This window comes from Symphalangus syndactylus, chromosome 11 (genome assembly GCF_028878055.3).
Source record: "Symphalangus syndactylus isolate Jambi chromosome 11, NHGRI_mSymSyn1-v2.1_pri, whole genome shotgun sequence".
Classification (NCBI taxonomy): domain Eukaryota; kingdom Metazoa; phylum Chordata; class Mammalia; order Primates; family Hylobatidae; genus Symphalangus; species Symphalangus syndactylus.
The window spans coordinates 78,381,851-78,394,002 of NC_072433.2; the positions used below are offsets into that span (position 1 = coordinate 78,381,851).

General features: G+C 37.2%; 1 protein-coding gene and 1 pseudogene across 6 annotated transcripts in view; one reads left to right on the forward strand and one right to left on the reverse strand.

The window, feature by feature from the left end:
- Positions 1-12,152, forward strand: part of ADGRV1 (adhesion G protein-coupled receptor V1) — a 598,696-nt gene that overhangs the window by 463,435 nt on the left and 123,109 nt on the right. The window lies entirely within an intron of this gene.
- On the reverse strand, positions 570-1,077 carry LOC129457627 (lysosomal enzyme trafficking factor-like; annotated as a pseudogene).

The following is a 12,152-nucleotide window of genomic DNA, read 5'->3' on the forward strand; positions in this document are numbered from 1 at the left end:
TGGGGTTCTTTGTGCATAAAGATTTGTTTAACTTTTGCTCGTAAAACTTTATTGATTTTAGAGGTGTAGGGTGAATTTTGACTAATTTCTTCAGTAATTTTTGGTCTAGCCATGTTTTCTATTTTTATTGAGTCACTTTTGAGAGTTCTTTTTATTTTTATGTTTCATCTTGTATAAAATTTAAATTTTATGATCACGTGTGGATCTTTTTACATTAACACGATGGAAATGTTCATATTTATTTTTTCCCCAAAGGAAAAATTTCTGAATCATCACTGTGTTGCACAGTAGAATAGGAATTCAGGTACTTAGTCAAGTTAAGAATGCAAATAACAGACAAGATTAACTTCCAAAGTCTGAAGTCATCAACATGATTTTGTAGTACTCTGTCTCAGGCTTTACCTAAAAATTCATTATTATTCAGATAAAGATACCCCTTAATCACATGTTTTTGAAAGGCCTCTGCCCCACCACAATTTCCTGAGATCTGTGAAGAAACTGCAGTCTTGTGATCAGAGTCCATATAGTACCGGCAGTTTTGTAATCAAAGGAGAAAACGTCGACGGGTTTTATATGTCAATCAGTTGTAGTCTGCTGATCTGATTAGAAACCTTGACAAATGCCTGGTGGCGATTGCAAATAACTGCCAATCATATAGGGATGATACAGTAGCTCAGTATTTTGGGATCAGCTCTTGTACTCGAGTAAAAGAACAAAAACATCTGTAAGTAAGGTATTAGAAAAATAATTGTCCACAACCAAAAAGGCAAGAAGAGTAATCGAGATTTCCAGGAGTTTGCCCATGTGGTTCCTTCAAGGGGCTCCTCAGGGTGCTGTTGAAAGTGTTCCAAGGCCAGCCTGTTGTAAGTCTCATTGATTTCAAACATAGTAAAATGCTGCTGCACTTGCTAACAGATACAATCCCACTCCAATCTATCTCATCCGCCAACGGAAGTTCATCATTCTCCATGCTCTGTGCAATGGTCCCGAAAACCTTCCTGTTTCCATGGCCAGCATCAAAGAGTCACTCAACTCTGAATAATCTGGTGGCTTTGGCATTTCAGAGAAAGCCACCATAAAGTAAATCCCCTGGGTCACCAGGCTTGGAGAAAGGTGAGTGCTGCCAGTCTGGAGCACCAGCTACTAGTGATTAAGAACCTTGTGACTGTGGCAGGTCACGCCCTGCTCCTGAGAGTTCTTTTTAGAAAATAGTTTATAATCTAAGTATTCAAATATGTTAGCATAAGATGAGTCATATTATTTTCTGATACCTGAGGTTATGTCTCATTGTTTTTGTGCCTTCCTTCTTCTCATGATCAATAATGCCAAAGATTATTAGTATCTTTTCAAAGAATTAGCTCTTTAAACAATTATATTTCGTTTATGTGATCAATAAATTTTATTAACTGCTATATACCAGACTGTTCTAACTAATTGAGTTTCTTTTTAAAAAGTAAAGAATAAACTAATGCTAGATCCCTGCACTTGCGGATTTTATGAGGCAGAGATAAGTTGTTCAAAAAAGAAAAAATAATTAATTATGTGATATATTAACAAGATAATAAATGCTATGAAAAAATAAAGCAGAGTGAGGAGAATCAGAAGTGCCACATGTTGGGAGCAGCATGCAGGCTGCAATTTTAAAGAAGGTGGGCAGAAATATTATTGAGAAGATGAGATTTGAGCAAAAATTTAAGGGAAGCAGGAAAGTTAGCCATGTGAGCATCCCAGAAGTAATATTCCTGGTGGCGGGAACAGCCAGTGCAAAGGCCCTAAGGCAGGAGCATGCTGGGCATGTCTGGGGATTGCAAAGAGGCCAGTGTGGCTCCAATAGAGTGAATGAGAGGGAGAAGAGAGAAGTCAGAATAGGTAAGGGTAATGACTCTGAGTTTAAGGAGGCTGTGGGAGGAATGACATAATCTGATTTATAGTTTTAAATATAAACGGAAACAGAGTAGAAAAGTTATGATGCTATTGTGATGTAAAGGCAAAAAATGATAGGCACTTGGATTAAGGTGGTAACAACTGACATGTAGTGGTGAATTTAGGGTCGTCTATCTCTGCTGCCTTCATTTGTCTTTATTTCACCAATATTGGCTTATATCATTAGTATTGTCTTCCTACTTTCTATAGTTGAGTCATTAACCACCTTGTCTTATCTGTTTTGTTCTGCTAATTATAATTATATATATATATATTTTACTAAGTCTCTTAATTATATAATTTATTCTTTCTTTGCCTTACTAAGTTTTTGTTTTTCTCAACTTAATCTGTCAGTTTCTGAAAGAAACAAAATCTCCCATTATGGTTTTGGATTTGTAAATGTTACTTTATATTAGGGTTTCAAAATATTATATATTTTGAGGCTGTTTTCTCATAGATGCATATAGATCCACATTGTTATATCTTCCAGGGGAAATCATTTTTTGAACCTTTTTAAATCTCTATGAATGTTTTAAAGCCTTACTTTGTATATGATTTCCTATTAGTATTACTACCCCAGCTTTCTGTTCTGCTGTGGCATTTCCTGGCCATTTACTTTAGACTTCAAGGGTCATTCATTATTTTAGGTAAATCTTATATAGCACAGATCTGGATTTGTTTATATCAAATCTAGAGCCCTGTTAGTTAGTGGGTTTTATACATTTACAGTTATTTTGATTGCTAATAAACTTTGAGTTATTTCTACTAACTTACTTTGTGTTTTCTATGAACTGAGCTTTTTGTTAACTTCCTTTTTTACTTTCCTTCCATTGATGTGATTAAACACTCCACTATTTGTTTACTAATTTGTATGGTTTTTAAAATACATATACTTAAAAATGCTTAAAGTTAATAATGTCTTTAACTTGTTCTTGAATGATACAAGGACCTTTATTTCCTTGTGTGGCTTATAATTTTTTTATTATAAGCATGGCTAGAGTTTTCTATAGGAATTCCTTGTGCCCTTTGACGGGGTCCTACATGATTTAAAGATTCCAGACCAGTTTTATCTTACTTTCTCAGCTTCATGTTCCTGATCAATGTGAATAGTGTGAATTTGGATGTCACATCTACATGGGACAAGGTTTGGAGTTCAAGTTTCTGATTGGTAACTATTTGCCAGTCTCCCAGGGCAGTGAGCAAAGATTTTTCTGATTCCCTGTTCATGATTTTGGCAGCCATTCATGGCTCCCAGGTCTCTGCATGTAATTCAGTCCTGGCAATGTGCAAACAGGGCCCTGACACCTCCTCACAGGCATTAAACCCTGCCCTTCCCAGTTCTGATTGCTCTGTGAGCCACAGGACTTCAGTCCTATTACCCAGTGTGACATTTTGTTGTGGCTTTATTTTTGGCACATGAGGATTTACGATTCCAAATTTTGAGTTACACTATAAATTCCAAATTGTATTTTTATTATTTATTTTTTAAGCAATTTATTTGTTTGGAGTGGGGATGGGAGATTCTTACACATCGGTACTGTCAACCATATTGACTTGAAGTTCATCTTTCACATTTTTACATTTAACAGATATTCAAATCTTAGTGATTTTTTATATTCTGAATACTGCATTATCCAGAGACATTGTTCATTTAACATTTCTTTTTCTCTTATTTAAAGTCACCAAATATTTTGATTCCTTTATGTTAGAGAAATGAAGCATGCAGAAATTCCTAACCAACTACAGTTTTGTGATAACCTGATTTTTTCTATAGATACTAAATTTTAAAAAATTTGAAGTTTGTATTTAATGTGATTGCTTTCTGTCCTCCAAATCTTCCAAAATATACCTGGAAGACCAAATCTAGTATAGGCGGGGAGGTTACCTAAGCATTTTGCTGAGGCTTGTGAAAACCAGCTATGGTTAGTCTAAGTACAAACACATTACATTTAATTTTAAGAAGGTTTGGTTTACAAACTTTAAGCAGGTTAAAGTCTACATAACACAGAACTCATGGAAAAATCTGCCTCACTGGTTAGACTGAACAAAGTTTCTTTAAAATTTGAAGAGAGATTCAAGAAGGGTAATGTGTCCTGGTAGATTATTAACATTAATAATTGTTTTATTTTAGAAAAGGATGTGTTTTTAGAAGTTTATTAAGTACTACCTCCTCCTAAAGTCATCCTTCCATATAAACGTTTTGAGAGCTTGGCCTAATTCCTTATCACAAGAAAGTCAGGGCGTACAGTGTCCTCACCAGTATCTCCATGGAAACTTGTGCTTTGAATTTCTGCTTTCCCTGTATTATCTCTCTCCACTCTTGATTCTAGCTTCTTTCAGGTGTTTTCTTCTCTCTGTCTCTTGTCCACACAGACATGAAGCACAGACTCCTTTTGTTTTTTTGTATCCTGCCAAATTCTAAAAGTACAAGTCAGAGTGACAAGCAGACAAAACAGCATAATGGGTGTTTTGGTGGACATCCTTTTTATCCCCCGTTATGTTGCCAAGGCTGGAGTGCAGTAGCATGATCATAGTGCACTGCAGCCTCAAACTCCCAGGTGCAAGCGGTCCCCCCGCTTCGGACTTCCCTGTAGGTAGGACTACAGGTATGCTAATTTTGTTATTTTTTTGTAGAGACAGGGTCTCACTATTTTGACCAGGCTATTCTCCAACTCCTGGCCTCAAGCAATCCTCCCACCTTAGCCTCCCAAAGTACTGGGATTTCAGATGTGAGCCACTGCATCCAGACTAACATCCTTATTTTTAAAGCTTCCTCTGTCATTTGTAACACAGGGACTTTTGCAATGGCTCTGTTTCTCCTTCCAGCCCTATCCTTCTTCCACCATCCAGCCTGCCACCATATGTTGTATGCCATCCACCCATTTTTATGTCCTTAATTCTCACTGCCTCCGTCTTGAGCTGTCTCTGGAAAGAAATAAAATTTTCCTCACTTTCTGCTGAAAAGCAAATCCATCTTCCCTTGGTGTCACCTTGTCTTTGTCTTGAGGCCCATGCACTTACTTCCCAATGGACTATTAAGGAGTTTTGCTGAACAGATTATTTCCCCAAGAAGAATTCTGTCTATAAGATTTTAAAATAATATTTTCCTCTTCCCCAGTATATTTTTTAGAATGATTTTACAACTCTTTGCTTAATCCCAATTTTCTGAAATGCTTTGATATTACTAACTTAGGTTTTATTAGATAATGAAAATTTTAAGAATGTAATTCTTGTGAATGGTAAACTATTAGTTTATATTTATAGTATTTACTAGGCTAATTTAGTTAGAGCAAAAGGAATCTAAAAATATCTTGAATTGAGAAGCCAGTGTAGCTTGGGTGTGAATGATATAGATGAAATCATGTATCTGCCTGCCTAGTTTCAAATCTTCTTCCATCACTTACTAGCTGGCGTGACCTTAGACAAGTTATTTAACCTCTCTGTTCTTTGGTTTCCTCATCTATAACATCAAATAATAATAATAACAATAATAATCTCTACCTCATATGGATGTTGTAAGTAATAAATGAGTGTGTATATATATATATATATATATATATCTTACAACAATGCCTAGCACCTAGTAGGCACTATATACATCTGTCAGCTAAAATTTACTTACTTACATACAGAATCTCAAGAACAGAAATATGAGATAAAGGAAGCTGACAGATGAGGGTTTTAGATTAAGTATTGTAGATATGTGATGTTAAAAATATACTTAATGAAGAAATCATTATGTTTAAATGTATTCTAATATACACTAAATGAATTCACAATATACTTCACATAAGGAGGTAAGGCATGTATCCTTAAACAGCTCTTGGTATTTTTTTCTGGCTCCTTAGAAAATCTGATAAAAGTAACAACTCATTTCAAGAGCTATGTTAAAGCTGGGTATAGTGGCTCACACCTGTAATCGCAACACTTTGGAAGGTTGAGGCAGGAGGATTGCTTGAAGCCAGACGTTCTAGACCAACCTGGGCAACAAAGCAGGAGCCTGGCGGGCAGATCACTAGGTCAGGAGATCGAGACCATCCTGGCTAACACGGTGAAACCCTGTCTCTACTAAAAATACAAAAAAAAATTAGCCAGGCGTGGTGGCAGGCACCTGTAGTCCCAGCCACTCAGGAGGTTGAGGCAGGAGAATGGCGTGAACCCCAGAGGCAGAGCTTGCAGTGAGCCGAGATTGCGCCACTGCACTCTAGCCTGGGTGACAGAGCAAAACTCCATCTAAAAAAAAAAAAACTTGGCCAGGCCTGCGGGTGAGCGCCTGTAGTCCTAGTTGCTAGAGAGGCTGAGGCAGGATCACTTGAGCCCAGGAGTTGGAGTCTGACGTGACCTATGACTGTTCAACTGCACTCAAACGTGGACGACAGAGCAAGACCCTGTCTCAAAAAATATATATATTATTAATTGTTTTTAAAAGGAACTGTGTTAAAATAGTGATTACCCAGGGGATTCACAATGCCCGTGAAGCACATTCTTATACCTCAGATTAAGAATCCCTGGCTTGCCGGGCGCGGTGGCTCATGCCTGTAATCCCAGCACTTTGGGAGGCCGAGGCGGGCGGATCACGAGATCAGGAGATCGAGACCATCCTGGCCAACATGGTGAAACCCCATCTCTACTAAAAATAGAAAAAAAATTAGCCGGGCGTGGTGGCGGGCGCCTGTAGTCCCAGCTACTTGGGAGGCTGAGGCAGGAGAATGGCGTGAACCCAGGAGGCGGAGGCTGCAGTGAGCCGAGATCGCGCCACTGCACTCCAGCCTGGGCGACAGAGTGAGACTCCGTCTCAAAAAAAAAAAAAAAAAAGAATCCCTGGCTTAAGAGTTTCTGGCAGGAAATTAAATGCAAGAAAATAAAAATAAAATATTTTTAAATGTTAAAGATTATACAACTTATATGACCTTTTTGTTGCCAGGGACTCTGATGGATCTGAAATGCTACCCTACTTGCTAGCTAATAAGTTAGCCTGCCACAGTTTCATGGATACTGACAGATATGAACATTCTGGGTCAGAGACAAAGCAATTTTATCATTCATGGCATAGCAAGCAGCACTGCTCCATGTTCGTATCAGTTCTCCTTGCCCCAAAGACCCAGGCAGGCAACACAAAAGAGCCCAGGTGGATGCTGTGCATGCAGTGGATTTGCATCACAGCTGAGGATATCCAAGTTTAGGAAAGCCCAATCTTTTATAACAGGTACAAGCAAACATGCCTTATCTTTGCAGTAGAAGGACATGTCTTTTTTGTACTAGACAGTAAGCAAATCTGCTCTCTGCTGTAGAGGAAAGCAACTGTGTCTGTCCTCCAAAGTGGATCATATATTCTTAAAAAAAAATAGTCCAGAATGAAAGCTGTCAGTGCCTTTGCTTGCAAGCCATGCAGAAACAAAGAGTTGTCTTCCAATGTTTGTCCCATCAAGTCAGGAAGGGAAAATATTAACATATATTAGTTGGGAGAGGGGGGATAAAGTTAGTTATGTGGATGGAAAGATAACTAATAATCTCTTCACTGTAATCAGGAATAAGAAAAGAACAAGATGTATGCAATGTTTGCCTTCAGGGAGCTAACAGTCTGGTGATAGTGACAGGCTTTAAACAGATAAGCCATAAAAAGATTATTTGCAATTTAGATAAGTTTCACCAGAAGAAGTGAAGATTTATGAAATATATTTGAGGGACTTGATCTAGTTTATGATATCAAAGAAAGTGTCCCTGAGGAAGTAACATTTGAAAACAAGGCCTAACAGACCAAGTTGAGCATCTCTAATCCTAAAACCCAAACACTACAAAATCCAAAGCTTTTTGACCACCAACATGACATCACAAGTGGAAAATTCCACACTTGACCTCATGTGATAGGCCACAGTCAAAATGCAGTCAAACTTTGTTTCATGCACAAAATTATTAAAATTATTTTCCAAAAATTATTGTATGTGTATAAGGTATACATGAAACATAAATGAATTTTGTGTTTAGACTTAGGTCCCATTCCTACGATATCTCATTATATGTATGCAGATATTCCAAAATCTGAAAAAAATCCAAGATCTAAAACATTTTGGGTCCCAAGCGTTTCAGATACTTCACCTGTGGTAGGAATTGTCAGGTGAAGAGTACGGAAAACAATATTCTGGGTAGAAGGAAGAACCTATTGAATGAAGGAACCCTGTATTATTAGAGAAACTACAGGAAAGCCAGGATTACTAGAGCAGTGTAAGATAAGCAGGAGCCAGATTGGGTTTTGGACTTGATTCTGATGGCAATGCAAAGGCAGTGAAGGGTTAAGAAAGAGAATCACCTCATTATATTAGCATTTTAAAATGCCCCTCCATTGTTGTATGAGGGATTTGTTGTAGGGGAAAGGGTGAATGCAGACCTTAGGGTTAAGAGCTTGTTGCTACAAGCCCAGCAAGAGGTGATAGTGCTCTGGCTACAGACAGTGGCAGTGTAGATGAAGAGAAATGAATGGATTCAAAAAATATGTTTATAAAGTGTAGTTGTCAGACCTGGGTGATTGATTTCATCTAGAGGGAGAAAAATAAAGTTGTGGATGATTCTCAGATTTCTGGCATGGGCAACTGTGCAGGCAGAGTGCCTAGAAAGAATTAACTAGCCTCTTGGGGATTTATCTCATAAATTCACTTCTATTTCAGTGACAGCAAGCATCTTAAATATATACACACAGGGAACCTGATTCTCTCCAGAGCCCTAAGAACTAACTTTGGTACAGATAAAAGATGAGCTGTAGGGAATTGAGATGTCACACTCACCTCAATATACAGGTAGTTTTTACTTGAATTCATTGAAGAAAGAATACCATTGTGCTATCAGTTGGTTAAAAATTGCACCTCAAATTTTCCTACCAGTATGATCCCTTTTAAGCTATATAATTTACACTGGGGTGTGATGCCATCATTACTGCTCCCCATGTTGATTCTAATGAGGAGTATGTCCTTTTCTCATTCTGTGCTCTTACTACCCACAGATATTCTGAATATATAGTTGATATTCAACCATATCAAATATTGAACCTGGTGCTTCCAATATGTAAGTTATTCCTTAGGATTAAGAAACTACTAAAAGCATTTCCTTGGAGTATTTAAAATGCAGCTGACAAAAATCCAACTCAAGCTAACATAAGAAAATGTGTAGCTCATATAAGTAAAAACTTTCAGAGCAGGGTAGGACTCAGGCAGCCATAGATACCCAAGATGTTATCACGCTGCTGTCTTGCTCCATGACTTCCTTTCTGGAACCCTTTGTTACCTTCGTTATTGGTTAGGCTTTCTTCATGAAGTACAAAAGGAAGTCACTGGTAGCTCCAGGCCTACATGGTCCATCTGATTTCCCAGTGGAAAAGTTGTCTTGCTTCTTGACCATCAAAACAGGGAAGACTGTTTGAGTCATGTATTCACCTCTGAACCAACGCTCTGATGGTCCAAGTTGGGTCACCTGCCTGCCTTGGCCAGTCTAAGTGGAATCATACTTGGTTCTGGTTCTAATCTGTTCTCCAAAAGAAAAGGGGATTTTATCCCAGAACATGGGGAAGTAAAGATGGATGGGCATGCAAACAAACAAATAATAAATGTCCACTTCAGATAAGTAAATTGGGAAAGAGCCGAAACATCACAGAATGATTTCAGTACAGGCCAATGTAGAATTGCAGACGTGGAAGGTTAAAACAAGGTACATTGATATAAGATGAAGAAAAGATAATTATGCAGTAATATACATTAAAAGATGGAAAGACTGTTGTATGTTGCCTGTGAATCAGCAGGTGTCAAGTTTTGAAAACAAAGATGTACAAGGATGAATAAAAAGTATGTCTAGAATATGGGAATGGTGGTTTAATTTGGCTATTTTACTACTCTTAGATTAGATCTTTGTATCTGAGGTGGAACTCCTCAGCTAAAGAAAAATGAAAACAATTGGAAAGAGCCAGAAGAGACCTATGAAGATGAGTAATGGGTAGAAAATAAAATTTAAAAATCAATAAATATATATGTAGTGTTTTGTCCATTCAAAATAAAGCCCTTTGAGGAGGATAAAATATATAAAATTATTGTAATAGCAAAAGAGAAATATAATGCTTTTACATATATGGTTTCAATTCAGAAAAAAAATGCAGCTATTTTTCTCTTTGCATCCATACTCAAAATAAAACAGAATAAATGAAGTTCAAGCAGTTTCACGAAATATTTATATTAGAGATAAATATTTTTAACTTGGAGTTAATAACTGTTAGAATGAATTTCAAGCCTTCTCTGGGATCTTTTAAGATAGAGTTCCTTCTTATATGTTTGGACCGTGGGTCACTGTACTGTTCAAAGGTAGAGTGACCAGTTAGATGACTATATGCTTCATAAGGTCAGGAATCCTGTGTTGGGTAAATTCACATCTGATAGGCTGGAGCATAATGGTCTCTAAAATATTTGCTAAGTATGTGTTGATGTTAATTTGCATTTCACTTAGTTGTTAATTATCTATGTTTGAAATCTGCTTTATGGATCTGCTTAACAAATATTACATTTATATTGGTGGTGTCATCATATATACATGGCATCATACATAGACTGCCAACTTTCTAGCTGCTGTGTTTTCAGTGAATAGAAGCTAGATGTGCTAAGTAAAAGATGATGACAACAAGATACTGATATAATTTCCAGTTATCTGCAATTTTGGATCATCTGATCCATTATCTCCATCTATTATCAACTAAGCATTCATTTCAAGAGTAATTATGGAAGATGAGGTTTGTTAATATTGTAAGTTATACTGAATACAAAGGACAATGGTCATAACACCTTTATGAATAGACTCAATATTGTATCCAGGTCATTATGGAAATGAGCAATAGAATTTAGGTTCAGTAAAGAAACTTAAGGACCATCTTCTACCCAATCTTCTCTTCTTCTCTAGTTATCTCATTATTTAAGTGATGATGTGATTGAAACCTAACTATGTTAAGAGACTTGCCCAATTACACTGTTGGTGGGAGTGTAAATTAGTTCAACCATTGTGGAAGACAGTGTGGCACTTCCTCAAGGATCTAGAACTAGAAATACCATTTGACCAAGCAATCCATTATTGGGTATATACCCAAAGGATTATAAATCATTCTGCTATAAAGACACATGCACACATATGTTTATTGCAGCACTATTCACAATAGCAAAAACTTGGAACCAACTCAAATGTCCATCAGTGATAGACTGGATAAAGAAAATGTGGCACATATACACCATGGAATACTATGCAGCCATAAAAAAGGATGAGTTCATGTCCTTTGCAGGGACATGGATGAAGCTGGAAACCATCATTCTCAGCAAACTAACACAGGAACAGAAAACCAAACACCATAGGTTCTCACTCATAAGTGGGAGTTGAACAATGAGAACACATGGACACAGGGAGGGGAACATCACACACTGGGGCCCATCAAGGGGTGGGAAGCTAGGGGAGGGATAGCATTAGGAGAAATACCTAATGTAGATGACAGGTTGATGGGTGCAGCAAACCACCATGGCACGTGTATACCTATGTAACAAAACTGCAGGTTCTGCACATGTACCCCAGAATCTAAAGTATAATTAAAAAAAAAAGAGAGAGAGAGACTTGCGCAATTTGAAATAACCTCTTTATGGCAGAAACTGAACTGAAACCTACTTGAAAGAATTTCAATTTCCTGAAGCTAGATGAGAGTTTTCCAGGGCCTAGCTTAACATCAGTATTAATTTCAATTGGTCAATATAATCTCTACCTTCATATCATCTTGAGACTCAATTGGTTGGCCATTTTCATGATGCTTTAAGAACAAACTCAACACAGACATTAAACACATGCATATTATGTTAGTTTTTCCTTATGTATATTTAAGGAAAGTATTATATTTGAGGAGAAATTAGGGGATATAGCTAAAATTAGCCCTACACTAGGAAGTATTTTTGAGGGTGAAGAAATGTGGAAGTGATTTAACTGTTTTACAGATGTTTTAAACTTGAGGCTCTTAGTTTTATTGATTTACTGTGATCTAATTACTCTAATCCATTCACCACTGACCAAGAAAGACATAGTCATTCAGTTCAGAGATCTCCCCAAGCCCTGCCTGAACTTCTCTGAAATCAGTAGTTAATACATGATGAAAAGATTGTGGTTTGCTACAGAAAATTATCTTTATCTTAAATCATAAAAATAATCAAGGAGTCATAATGGTGGGAGTC